Raw genomic sequence first — 11,574 nt, 5'->3', positions numbered from 1 at the left:
AAGGTTAGAAAGGACAACTCTTTTAACACAAATGTGTTTTACGCCGGGGACCGCGATGAATTTCCGCTACGGATGTGACGTTCGGTGCCAACGAGTGAAATATGTTTTGTTCAGAGAGATGGCGCCGCCATCTAGGAGCGGTGAAGCAAAGTACTGCATTGTGACACTAACGAGCGCCCACAGGGAGCGAGCGCTTCGGTAGTCACAGCGCAGCGGAGGCTCCAACGCAGTATAGCCTGCTGTTGGCACTTTCCGTACATGGGTTGTCTTTCGCATCGGATAACCCTGTGGCGCAACCTCACCGACGGAGTGCCGCTTCAACGTGCATCAGCAGTCTTTACACGCCGCCTATTGCTTCGCGTAAGATGACCCCATTAAGAAAATTGCTGCGCTAATTTGCGCAAAAAGGCAACAATGTCGACGGGCGAATCCCGCTTTGGTCCGGCGAGGGACGCCAGCGTGAAGAAGAACGCCTTGGCGCATTCGCGGCGCACGCTGCGCACACTGCCACTCGCATTCCTGAAGCTGAGCGCGTCGCGACTAAGATGGGTTGCCTAAGACAATAAGGTGTCGGACAAAACGCTCCTACCGTCGCCGAAGCGACTCGGCAGCTGGACGCCGCTCGCCAACAGGGCGCCGCATGCGCGATATCGCTTTGTTCCTACTTTTTTAAGTTGCTACTCTCGAACGTAGATTGGCCAAGACCGTGTCGGGTGTAGGCTACAAGACGCTGTGCGCGCACTTCTGTGTCGAAAGAGCCCAAACGTGCGTGATATTCCTGCGAGCGCAGTTTGACTTTTGCAGACGTGTGCTTGAAATCCGTGGCATTTGCTTTCGCCATATCGGAATCAACGGCTTGCCGACAGGTAAACCGCCTCTCTACTGAGGAAAATACTCTGTATTTGTGATCCCGAAATGGAATCCCGCGTCACCGTGTTGGCGACTTCAATCGAGTGCGGTTGCTGCACATAGAGGGCGATTTAATTCCGCAATTACGTGCTAGATTATCACTTTAAATAGCGAAAAACTTGGGCAGTGAGCCTTACTTTCGTCAGTCAGTAGGTTACCGTGCAGCTTAATTTATTTCTTACGTATATTGCAGCGGAACAGTATCAGTTTCCTTTTTTTTTTTCATTTTCTTTTTTGTTTACGACTCTCGATGGGCAGCAGCTTTACGGCTGTGAAAGTGTCGCTTTCGAGCAAGCCTTTCAAATTCAGTTTTCGCTCGTATCCACGAGATAGCACATTTCAGTTACATTCGCCGCTGTATATTCTGGTTCCTTGTGACCTAGACTTAAGCCTCCTCAGGTTGTATTTATGCGCAGAGGCTTTTAGCAAAGGTAGTTGTCAGCTGAAAATCATTGCATGTGCCAGTTTTTTTCGATGTTGTGATAATTGTGAAATTCAATATTTTCCCCTAGTGATGCTAAGCTACTTACCGGTCAGATGCTTGAACTTCTCAAGGAGTATGTGAACAGTTTTCCTTCCAATTCAGTATTGTAACTGACGCCTCCCAGAGGTATGAGAGTGGTATTTGCCCTCCAACACTGCCATGAGTTTAATTAAGTCAAGATGCCGTGTTTACGGGGTTACGATCCATTGCTTAAGGGGGTATGAGCAATTCATTGCTCATACCCCCTTAAGCAATTCAATACCGGGGGGTATGAGCAATTCATTGCTCATACCCCCCCGTATTCGTTGTACATTTACCTCTACAGTTGCGCCCACGCATACGGTCTCGCTTTCCGCAAAGCACTGCAGTTGTCATGTGGATGAGGATGGCATGACCCAGGCAGTTGCACCATTCTCCATGACCTCACTGATATCTATATATGGATCTTTCTTCAAGTTGGTTATGATCTTGAGAAAGAAAGATGGCATGAGCTGCCATATATCGCTGTGTGACATATCTTGGTACTGAGTTTGCCGAATTTAGCTTGAGGGCCAGCAACAGATCAGTCTCTCATTCTTTGTTTCAGGTCTAGTGGTGGGCGGAGTACTCCATAAGCGGCCCTCGTCTACTGCTCTCTACACCGCTGTTCTTTCTTCCGCGGTCGTTTGAATGATGGAAGCAGAGCATGTGTTCTGACGGTGAATCTTTGGTTCCACTCAGGACCCTGTGTGTATAAACAGCAAAGGAAATTTATGGGACCCGAAATTCCCACTTTTTTTCTTTTTTTTGTGAGTATCACTATCATGAGCCGCCTCATGCCTTCTGGGACTCCAAATGCCGCCTGCACAGATGCACTGCACAGAAAGAACAAGAAGTTCCGGCGATTATATTTCTGATCCAAAAATACGTGACCGCTGAAGCAAAGGCTGGCGTAGGTTTCAGCAACAATGAAAGCAATGAAAAAAGATGCGCAAGTAGCAGGTGCTTTGCAGGGAATGGTGTCTAGTAGGTTGTTCAAGTCGTCCACATAAGTGTATCGGAGCCCGACCCCAAACCCGGTTACTATGGTGGTGTTTCACGCATTGTCATCGATTACTGTGGTATCGGGAGTCGATCTATTATTGCGGTTTCTTGATGGTCAAGCAGGTGAGTTGTCGGGCTTTCGCCCACTCGATATAGCCGGCAATGCCGACACTGTCTTCGTTAGTTGACGTTCACTCTCATAGCCTCAAGCGTCGTCGTAAACACCTTTCAGCTTAAATGGAATCACCTCTATTGTGTTTTGCATAGACGCGTGGTTAAGCGGAGGTTATTGCACGGAAGGTCGATGTCCCACCTCTTGTTTTTGATGCTGACGTACAGACGCAGCATGGTGGATATCGTTTAATTTAGACGTTCTGTAAGGCCACGTGAGGATAATAGACGGTTGTCTTCTGTTGACGTGTATCATGTACTACGGAGTGGTTTGCGTCAATTCAGCCATACAAGATTTTTTTCAATTGGGAGGGGGGGGGGGGGGGGAAATGGAGGAAAATTCGTGCGTCATGCATTGGGCGCATGTCAAAGAATCGCACGTGGTAAAATTTAATCCGCGATCCACCACTGAGGCGTGGTTCACAATCGTATCATGCTTTTGCCACGTACAACCCACAACATTTTTTTGTGCACTATCATGGCAAGTAGTTTTGTACCAGCCGAACAGATAAAGAAATTGGCAGGCATGATGACTCATTTATTATTGAATATTAGTGTCCTAAAGGGCCGCAGTAAGTCCATACCTATCTGCTGAAGCGGTAATCAGGGAAGTTGGATAATTTAAAATTTCCGCTGACCTTGTGAATGGTGCCATGAATTATTGAGTCTCAGCATGACCTGCCATTATGGGTGACGTCGCCAGTCATGCCCGACCAGAAATGTTCATCTTTTTATCCTTGGTAGCGTGCAAGAGGCGCCCAAGACAACCTGCCATTTTGTCTTGATGCATGTGTGCGTGTTGAACCTCTGGCTATAGCGCTGAACGCACCAATAAGTGGTGGTTTGTACAAATTGGTCAGAAGTTTTTCACGAAGATGTTATCAGGTAATCTAAACGACGGAAATCAAAGCTTAAACGATCTACAGACCAGGCAGGCCTTGCCTTGCAAAAACTCAATGAAACCGTTTTGTTCCAAGTCTGCTCACGGCGTTTAGGGAAGGCTTATGGTACGAAGGTGTCATCCTCCTGCTAGTCTTATGGTGGTGCATCTATAGGGTAGTTAGACAGGCAGTCTGCATCGGTGTATTTCAGTTCAGATTGGTACACCACAGTGGTGTCAAATTTATCCAGTCAAACTCAAGCGTGAAAGTTGGTCAGAAGGGGCCTTCAAATTCGAAAGTCCGCACATGGAGTGCTGGTCGCTGTCGGCTTGAGAGGTCCTACTCTTTATCTAAGCTAGGCTTTTGCTGTGCCTCAAGAAATCGCAAAGCAATCCTCCATTATAGAATAACTAGCGGCCACTCTCGATAATGAAAGAGTTATTTGGGTACGACCCTGTCAAGCTCGCTTTTTTTATGAACTTGAAAGGCGCTCAGGCCTACGCTTCTTCTTGAGTCCGAGTAATTACGGTAGCAGCGTCTTCTTCGAAACATGCGAGTCCTGCAGGTGACTGCAGGCGTCGTTTGTGCCTTTTGAATGTTCCTGCCTGTGCTGTTTTCTACTTGAGCTGGGTGTTAGAGTTTGCAAGTTCGTGAGAGCCAGAGGCTCAGTGCTGTCTGGGTTATAGACTTGAAGCCTGAGCTATAGTGAAAATAAACGGGTCTTATTGGATTTTGATCTGGTCGCAAAGAATGTCGGTTAATTATGAAATGTCCACGAACACCAGCTCCTACTCTGGATTAAAGGAGGAGTTATCTGAACATAGGTGACGCAAATGCCCTTTGAGTTAGATAAGACGATCGTGCTTGCCGTTATCAACGTGATTTGAGAGCTGCTAGTTTTTCCGCCTATATTCGCCCGTTCTGAGCTCACACTCTTCGGAGTATTTTACGTACTTCACCGGCCCTAGGTAATACCAGATGGAAGTCATTCCTGATTCTTTACTGGACATGTGCGGCAAATCGTGAGACATGATTTGGCCATGAGAACAATGCTAACGCTGCCGCCAACCGGCGGGTTATATTCACGACAATGTCGACAAATTTCGGTTACTTAAGTTTTATCTTGGGCCCTGCGACTCGATAACAGTTACATCCCACTGAAAACAAACACTAGCAAAAGCAGAGCCACAGCACGTGAGTAAATGCCCTTTTGACGGTCACTACACCATTCTCCTACAGATGCTGACACACTTCGTAAATACAAATATACTACCAAGATATCTCACGGCACCGACTAGAAGTAAGTGCTGTGAATTAGATTCACGAAGGCCGATTTCTAAAGGAAACTCGCTCTTTCGTGTGGACCTATTTGACCGACGTAATGACGGAGAGTGGGAAACGCAGAGATGTGACGTGCCTTCCGTATTTGTCAACTATACAAATTCTAATAGTCCAATATTGGACCAATTTTCTAGTTTGCTTATGCTTTGTGCATACTTAAATACTCATACTGCTCGCGTAGCGTCTTGTTTTTGTCATGTTAATCTGAAAAGTCATAAATATTTGCGTAAATTCGTAGATTAATAAACATTCTGGCACTCGTTTTCCTAGTTTATATGATAACACTGAAATCTCTACGCATTCGTAAGTGGATCTCTGGCCTATCATGTTGCAAACCAAGGATTCATGCAAATCTACTTATGCGTCTCCCAATCCTTCTTTCTAACCAGCGATGGCGAATATATTTCTGCTCTTAGGCGCCATACTGCTCAACTTGGAACCTACAGTTGGCTCAGGCAAGTGAAGGTTACTGGTATTTTATAAGTAGACTAAATATTGTGTACTGAAGGCACTGGTTGACGGTGCTGGTGAAGAAAGAAGACAAGAAACGATGGCTCGCCCGCTTCGCCATAGCTTCCATTGATTTCTTTCGTTCTACCGTTGAAACGCTAGATTTAGTGCTGCTATAGACAAACATCCCGATTGCAATTGAAACATTTCGCAAACGAAAGCAAAGACAGCCTATACGAGGAATGCATGACGAATGTATAACGATGATGGCGTGACAATGATGCTGGAATGATGACGATGTAATGGCCACCATGGCATCACGATCCCGATGGCATACAGAATGGCCAAAGGTATTATACATTTGGGCCACTGGGTCTGCGTATAAATCACGACAAAGACGGGACGACGAGACAGATGACGAAGCTTGATAAGGGAATGACCAAGAAGTCATCACAACCACGATAATTTACCTGGGGGTGCAAGTTCGTAGACAACTTGGGCCGCAGGGTTGGCGTAAAAAGATAGATAGATAGATAGATAGATAGATAGATAGATAGATAGATAGATAGATAGATAGATAGATAGATAGATAGATAGATAGATAGATAGATAGATAGATAGATAGATAGATAGATAGATAGATAGATAGATAGACAGACAGATAGACAGACAGATAGATAGATAGATAGATAGATAGATAGATAGATAGATAGATAGATAGATAGATAGATAGATAGATAGATAGATAGATAGATAGATAGATAGATAGATAGATAGATAGATAGATAGATAGATAGATATGCAAGCAGGCAGGTTCGAAACGATTGAGGTAGGCAAACAATTCCAATCGAGATAAAGGTTTGCGATCTGTGATCATTCGCTTGGACAATATATTGTCAGCACTGGCATGAATGATTCTCAATCCTGATTACATGCGGGGATCAGGCTCTATAGAACATTCGTATATCAGGTAGAAGAAAGTACACGTACCCATTTAAACCATGAGTAAACCCTCTATGCGGCCTTCGGAAGCATAATGCCATGCACGTATCTTGTATTATTCTTACGGTGTATTGTCGAAGTTGTCGCGCACCTCTAGTATGGTAAATTATTGTATTAGTGTAGGACAAAGAAGGGTTGCGGCTCCACATTAGCTCGAATAATTCAATTGATACAGGGTTAAAGGTGCTCAATATTGAACATGATTCCTCGAGAACCGATCAGACCAAGCTTGGATGTAACTATCCCGAACTTAAATCGTGGGACATTCAGACTACTGTATCCAATACTCGAATATTTCGTTAGGCTCGTTGGGGCATTCAGACTACTTTATACAGTACTCAAATATTTCGTTAGGCTCATTAAATTCAGAACCGTAGCAACAATTCAATTTATGTATTGAACACAATTGTTGTAAACTTTAACGTAACTTATTTGAGTATCCTATTATTATTTACCACTTCTGCTAGTTTTTGTTGTGCAAATTTGGCAATAGCTTGACATTTATTTGTAACTTCTGAAATACTGGTATATATCGTATACTAAAATACTGGTATTGGAAACATCGCAATGAATGTCACACTCTACTATGTCCTAACATATTTCTATTGCCGGCCTTGTTCTTTACCAGGCTCTGAAGAAAAAGCGGATGGGTGCAATAACTATTATTGCAAGCACCCTGGAACGCGGTTGGCCTGCCTATATCGCGCAAATGGTCAAGTCGCAGTACATTGCAGTAAGTATGTGCTGCTTCTGAAGTATGTGTATTCCACATCTTACCATATCGGCACATTCCAGTATAACCGTCAGAAATTTAGATTTGTTTGAAGTTCATCGCGACAACAGATTGTAAATAACAAAGGTGAATTGAGAAAATTGGTATTGGTTCTTGTCAAAAATATAGCGGTAAAACTAGGCAAAGGCGAAGGCAAAGGACACAACACGAGTGCTTTTTAGACGGTCGTGGTGTGTTCTGTATTCTTTTTCTAGTTTTATAGCTAAATTTTCGACATAAACACACTGTACTGATCAAGCCAAGAAAACGTGGCCTATCGCCTCTGCTTGGCAAGCACTGACGGGCCTACCTGGGAACCAGCGCAGCCCCTTCAGTGGCACTTGTTCATTGAGCCCGACAGTATATAAGCGGCTGCCTGCCATTTGAGAAATGTATGCCTCAGGGCGGAACTGAACTGAATCTTATTTCCTGCAATTTGGCATGCAGCCAGGCAAAAACCAGAAGGAGCAGGTTTAGAGCATCTGGCTGCTATTTACATTACATATCCACATAGCGGTGGTTTAGAAAAAGTAGAAGCTGATACATGATACATCCTACACAGGCACAAATGTAGTGTGCGTCGATCCACTGACGTGTTATGCTGAAACCGCAGCGATGCCAATGGCCAGGCTATCCGATGTTTCATGCTTGCTCTTCTAATCCGTTATACACTTTGTCATCAACTCCCTCTTCCCGCCTTATTGTGATCCCCTTCTGCATATATACAGCATGTTTTTAGCATCTCATTACTTCCACGTGTAAATAATCATCATCCCAGAACTTCTAGGCGGGCACCCTATAAGTAACCTGGCCAAATACAAGCAGTCGCTCTGCTCCGTCGTATCAGCGGTGGAGGTGCAGGGAAGTCGTATCGAATAAAGTTCGGTCAAAGCGTTCAGTAAGACCATTGCTGTGAGGGTGGTACGTACGCCTTGTTTTGTGTATGGTACTGGATGCGCGAAGCATATCTTGAGAACACGGTAGATGTACACCTTGTCATGATCGCTCAAAAACACACGACGAGCTCCGTAGTGCCAATCGATGGAACCTAAGAACTAGGCGATTTCAGAGTCACTGTCTGAGTGGAGAGATGCAGTCTGAGTGCAGCATGTAATATGGTCGTTAGCAGTGACCATTCAGTGGCTGCCAATGGGTGTTGTTGGGACTGAACCACACAAGTCGGTGCCGACGAATTCGAATGAAGTGAATGGGCATGACAGAGGCTGTACTGACCTCATGGTAGCGGTGGTTAAACATTTCCGGTACTACCAGGGCTTACTATAAGTGATGTATTTAGCGAAGCAGGTAGATAGGCCAGGCCAGAAGTAGCGTGACTTGCATGGCCGTAACTGTTGTGGAAGGTCAAGTGCCAAGCAGTTGCGTCGTCCTAAAATGCTCCTAGAACGTAGGGACTATCAGAATGGATAAAAACCGGGACCCATCGGCTATCTGACTGACGGTCAATGGACTGATATAATTCACCGCTTTGTAGCCTGAACCTGTAGCGACTGTGGTGGACGTTCCGAGCCACTAGATGCTCATAGGAGAGCGACGATATGAGTTGTTGCGTTGACGCAACATGATATCATTGGGTATATAGCAAGACAAAGCGGTTATCAGGGCTCATGAACAACCATCCGAAGCAGCCACAGTTTAAGTGGTAGTGGAGAAGCCGCCGAAGAAGATAAAGGAGGTTACGACAGTTGCCAGCGGGACAGAGCCATATGCGTCTTGATGTTTCTTCCCAGACATTCTTTGCCCCCAAGAAACTCGGGACGACCAGATGTGTAGGGAGCAGGAAACTTCTGATTGTTGAAGCCTTCTGAGTGTCCAGGCGTATGTCGTCATGGTTAAATGCGTGACCGAGAAACATAAGCTATTTGCAGACGAAGCGAAACTTTTACTGCTTCAAGTAAGTACTCATAATTTATTCGCTTCATGGCCTGAAGCCTCTGAAGGTTGTCATCGAAGATAGTAATTTCACCGAAGTTAGTCATCGAGATGCACGACGTACAGCTGCCATGTCCGCCCTGCCGGCTCGATTCCGATCACCCTATGATATATATATTGCTCGCGCAGTCCAAATGGCATGACCGTAAATTCAAATAAAATCATCAGGCGTTATGAACGTGGTCTCCGCATTATCGCTTTCGTCCAGCTCGATCTAGCAATGCCCGCTATTGTAGTGGCAATAAATTACTCGCTGTTGCATTGTAGCTGCAGCACCTTACTCATTCCTGCGACCGGAAAAACGTATTTCTAGGTAATGCTGTTCAGGCGGTGATAAATGAGAGGGAACCGCAAAATGTTCTCGTCATTCTTCCTTACGAGCACGAGGGGCGCCAACCAAGGGATGGTGAATGGCTGGACGATGTCATCGCGAATTACTTGATTGACTTCAGCGCTGATGATATCTTGTTCGCACACTAAGCCTTGATATGAACTTCATTGAACTGATCACGCAAGTTCGTCAGTGAGGACATGGATCTTCCAAATTGATGTTGTGTGGACGTTTGATTACCTCGAGAAGCATTCAGAATACTTGTGATGAAGACTGTACATTCCTCCTATATGTGCTTCTGAAGGGCAAGGTTGAAGTTGACGTTTGGACAGATATTTGCATGCGATGATGCTTTGCAGGTGAGAAGGAAAATTCAAAAGCACAGTCTTTTTTGTCATCGCCTTCCTGAAACGCGACTGTTGTACATCTTTTTGGAGTGCTTTCGCCCATTTGCTATCGCTTTCAATGCACCGCGTGCAGACAATATTGCCGACAATAATGCAAACAATAGTGGTGAGCTTACCTTCGGACGGTTTCCGCAGCCTTGCATACGATGTACGAACCACCAGTGCTGAAGCCAGGGTGGTCTGGCTGAGAGTCCGGAGTCCGACCTGCCCAGCCCTCTTGGAGCCTCTCACCATGCCGTCACCTCAAACGTGTCCGTCTCACCTCCCCCACCCACCATCAAGATGTCTGGCTATGCCGCAGTGAATATAGCAATCTTGGTGCACGTACCACGAAATATTTTTTCGCTGTCACACATAGTCGCTGCTGGCCGAAACCTTTGGCAAGACTCCCACGATCTCGGCTTCAATCTCATCCCAGACCCGACGTTCCCCACACGCCTCGGTACCTCCACTGCCAGAGACACGACGCCCGACCTCACGGTCACCAAAAATGTAGTGAACGCTCAATGGCGCAATAGTGAATACGACCTCTGCAGCGATCATTCGATCATTGAAATTACAATCCCGCACCTCACAGCTCAATCTACGAGAACGAGGGAGTTCGCGTGGGTGGACTGGGATGCCTTCCGCAAACATCGCACAGCAGAAACGACAGACACCCTGATCACCAATATAGAAGCTTGGTCGCGCGACCTTTTATCAGATACCCAATTGGCTACTCGAACTATCAAAACCGATGCCCCGACTGAACGCATTGATAGTCGGCTTGCCCACCTCATTGAAGCCAAAACGTCCATCCTCTCCCGGTGGAAGGGTCAACGACTCAACAAACGACTCAGGAAAAAGGTTGCACTACTTAACGAGAATATCAAAGAACACTGCCGAGTCCTTAATCACCAGCAATGGACGGAGCTTTGCAATTCTCTAGACGGGCAACTCCACCACTCGTGCTCGTGGAAAATTCTAAAACATCTTCTTGACAATACCAGCACCCGTTCACAACAGCAGGATCGTATTACCAAACTCCTATTCACAGAAACCAAGGTGCACGGTCAGGACCACGTCACAAATACCTTATGCCAAAAGTACATCCCCTCCGAGCCCGCAAAGCCTCACGGCCCGTACGCGGGGTCCTCTACCTCAGCCCTCGATGAGGACTTCAGCGTGGCCTAGATACACGCTGCTCTGCGCAAATTGAACAGCCGTTCAGCCCCACGGCCGGACGGCGTCACCAACAAAACTCTGAGAAACCTAGAAGACCCCTCGGTGGATCAGCTCACCGAGTACATTAACGACTGCTGGCGCCAAGGGTCCATTCCCCCATCATGGAAAACGGCCAAAGTAATTCTAATTACAAAACCTGGCAAGCCATCTAGCCTTGCCAATCTCCACCCCATCTCGTTAACCTCGTGTGTCGGTAAGGTTATGGAGCATGCACTCCTTACCCGCATAAACTCTCACCTCGAAGATACGTCCGCATACCTTTATTCAATCATCGGCTTTAGAGCGCATCTCTCAGCCCAGGACGCCATGCTCCAACTCAAGCATCAAATCCTCGACGAAAAATCCCGACACACGAAGGCGATCTTGGGCCTCGATCTCGAGCGAGCCAACGATAATGTCGCGCACTCTACTATCCTCGAACGCATCTCCCTGCTCAACCTCGGTGAGCGCACCCACAACTACGTACGAGATTTTCTATCCAACCGAAAGGCGAAATCGGAGAAATTCACTCTCGGATGCGCGGGAACCCCACAAGGCTCTGTTATTTCCCCAATGCTGTTCAATTTGGTCATGCTCGGATTAGCACATGAACTACAGAAGCTCGACGGCATAGAACACACCATCTATGC

The 11,574-nt window shown here is 46.2% G+C and overlaps 1 long non-coding RNA gene across 1 annotated transcript; it reads left to right on the top strand.

Annotated features, from left to right (window-relative positions):
• Positions 1 to 721: 721 nt before the first annotated feature.
• LOC125946728 (uncharacterized) lies at positions 722 to 5,266 on the top strand. The gene is made up of 2 exons (XR_007467822.1): positions 722 to 866; positions 5,199 to 5,266. It is a non-coding gene; the product is annotated as an uncharacterized LOC125946728 (long non-coding RNA).
• The last annotated feature ends 6,308 nt before the right edge of the window (positions 5,267 to 11,574 follow it).

Source organism: Dermacentor silvarum, chromosome 7 (assembly GCF_013339745.2).
Source record: "Dermacentor silvarum isolate Dsil-2018 chromosome 7, BIME_Dsil_1.4, whole genome shotgun sequence".
NCBI classification, from domain to species: Eukaryota; Metazoa; Arthropoda; class Arachnida; order Ixodida; family Ixodidae; genus Dermacentor; species Dermacentor silvarum.
The sequence above is the reverse complement of the archived record's forward strand: the minus strand, read 5'-3'. Positions and strand labels throughout refer to the sequence as shown.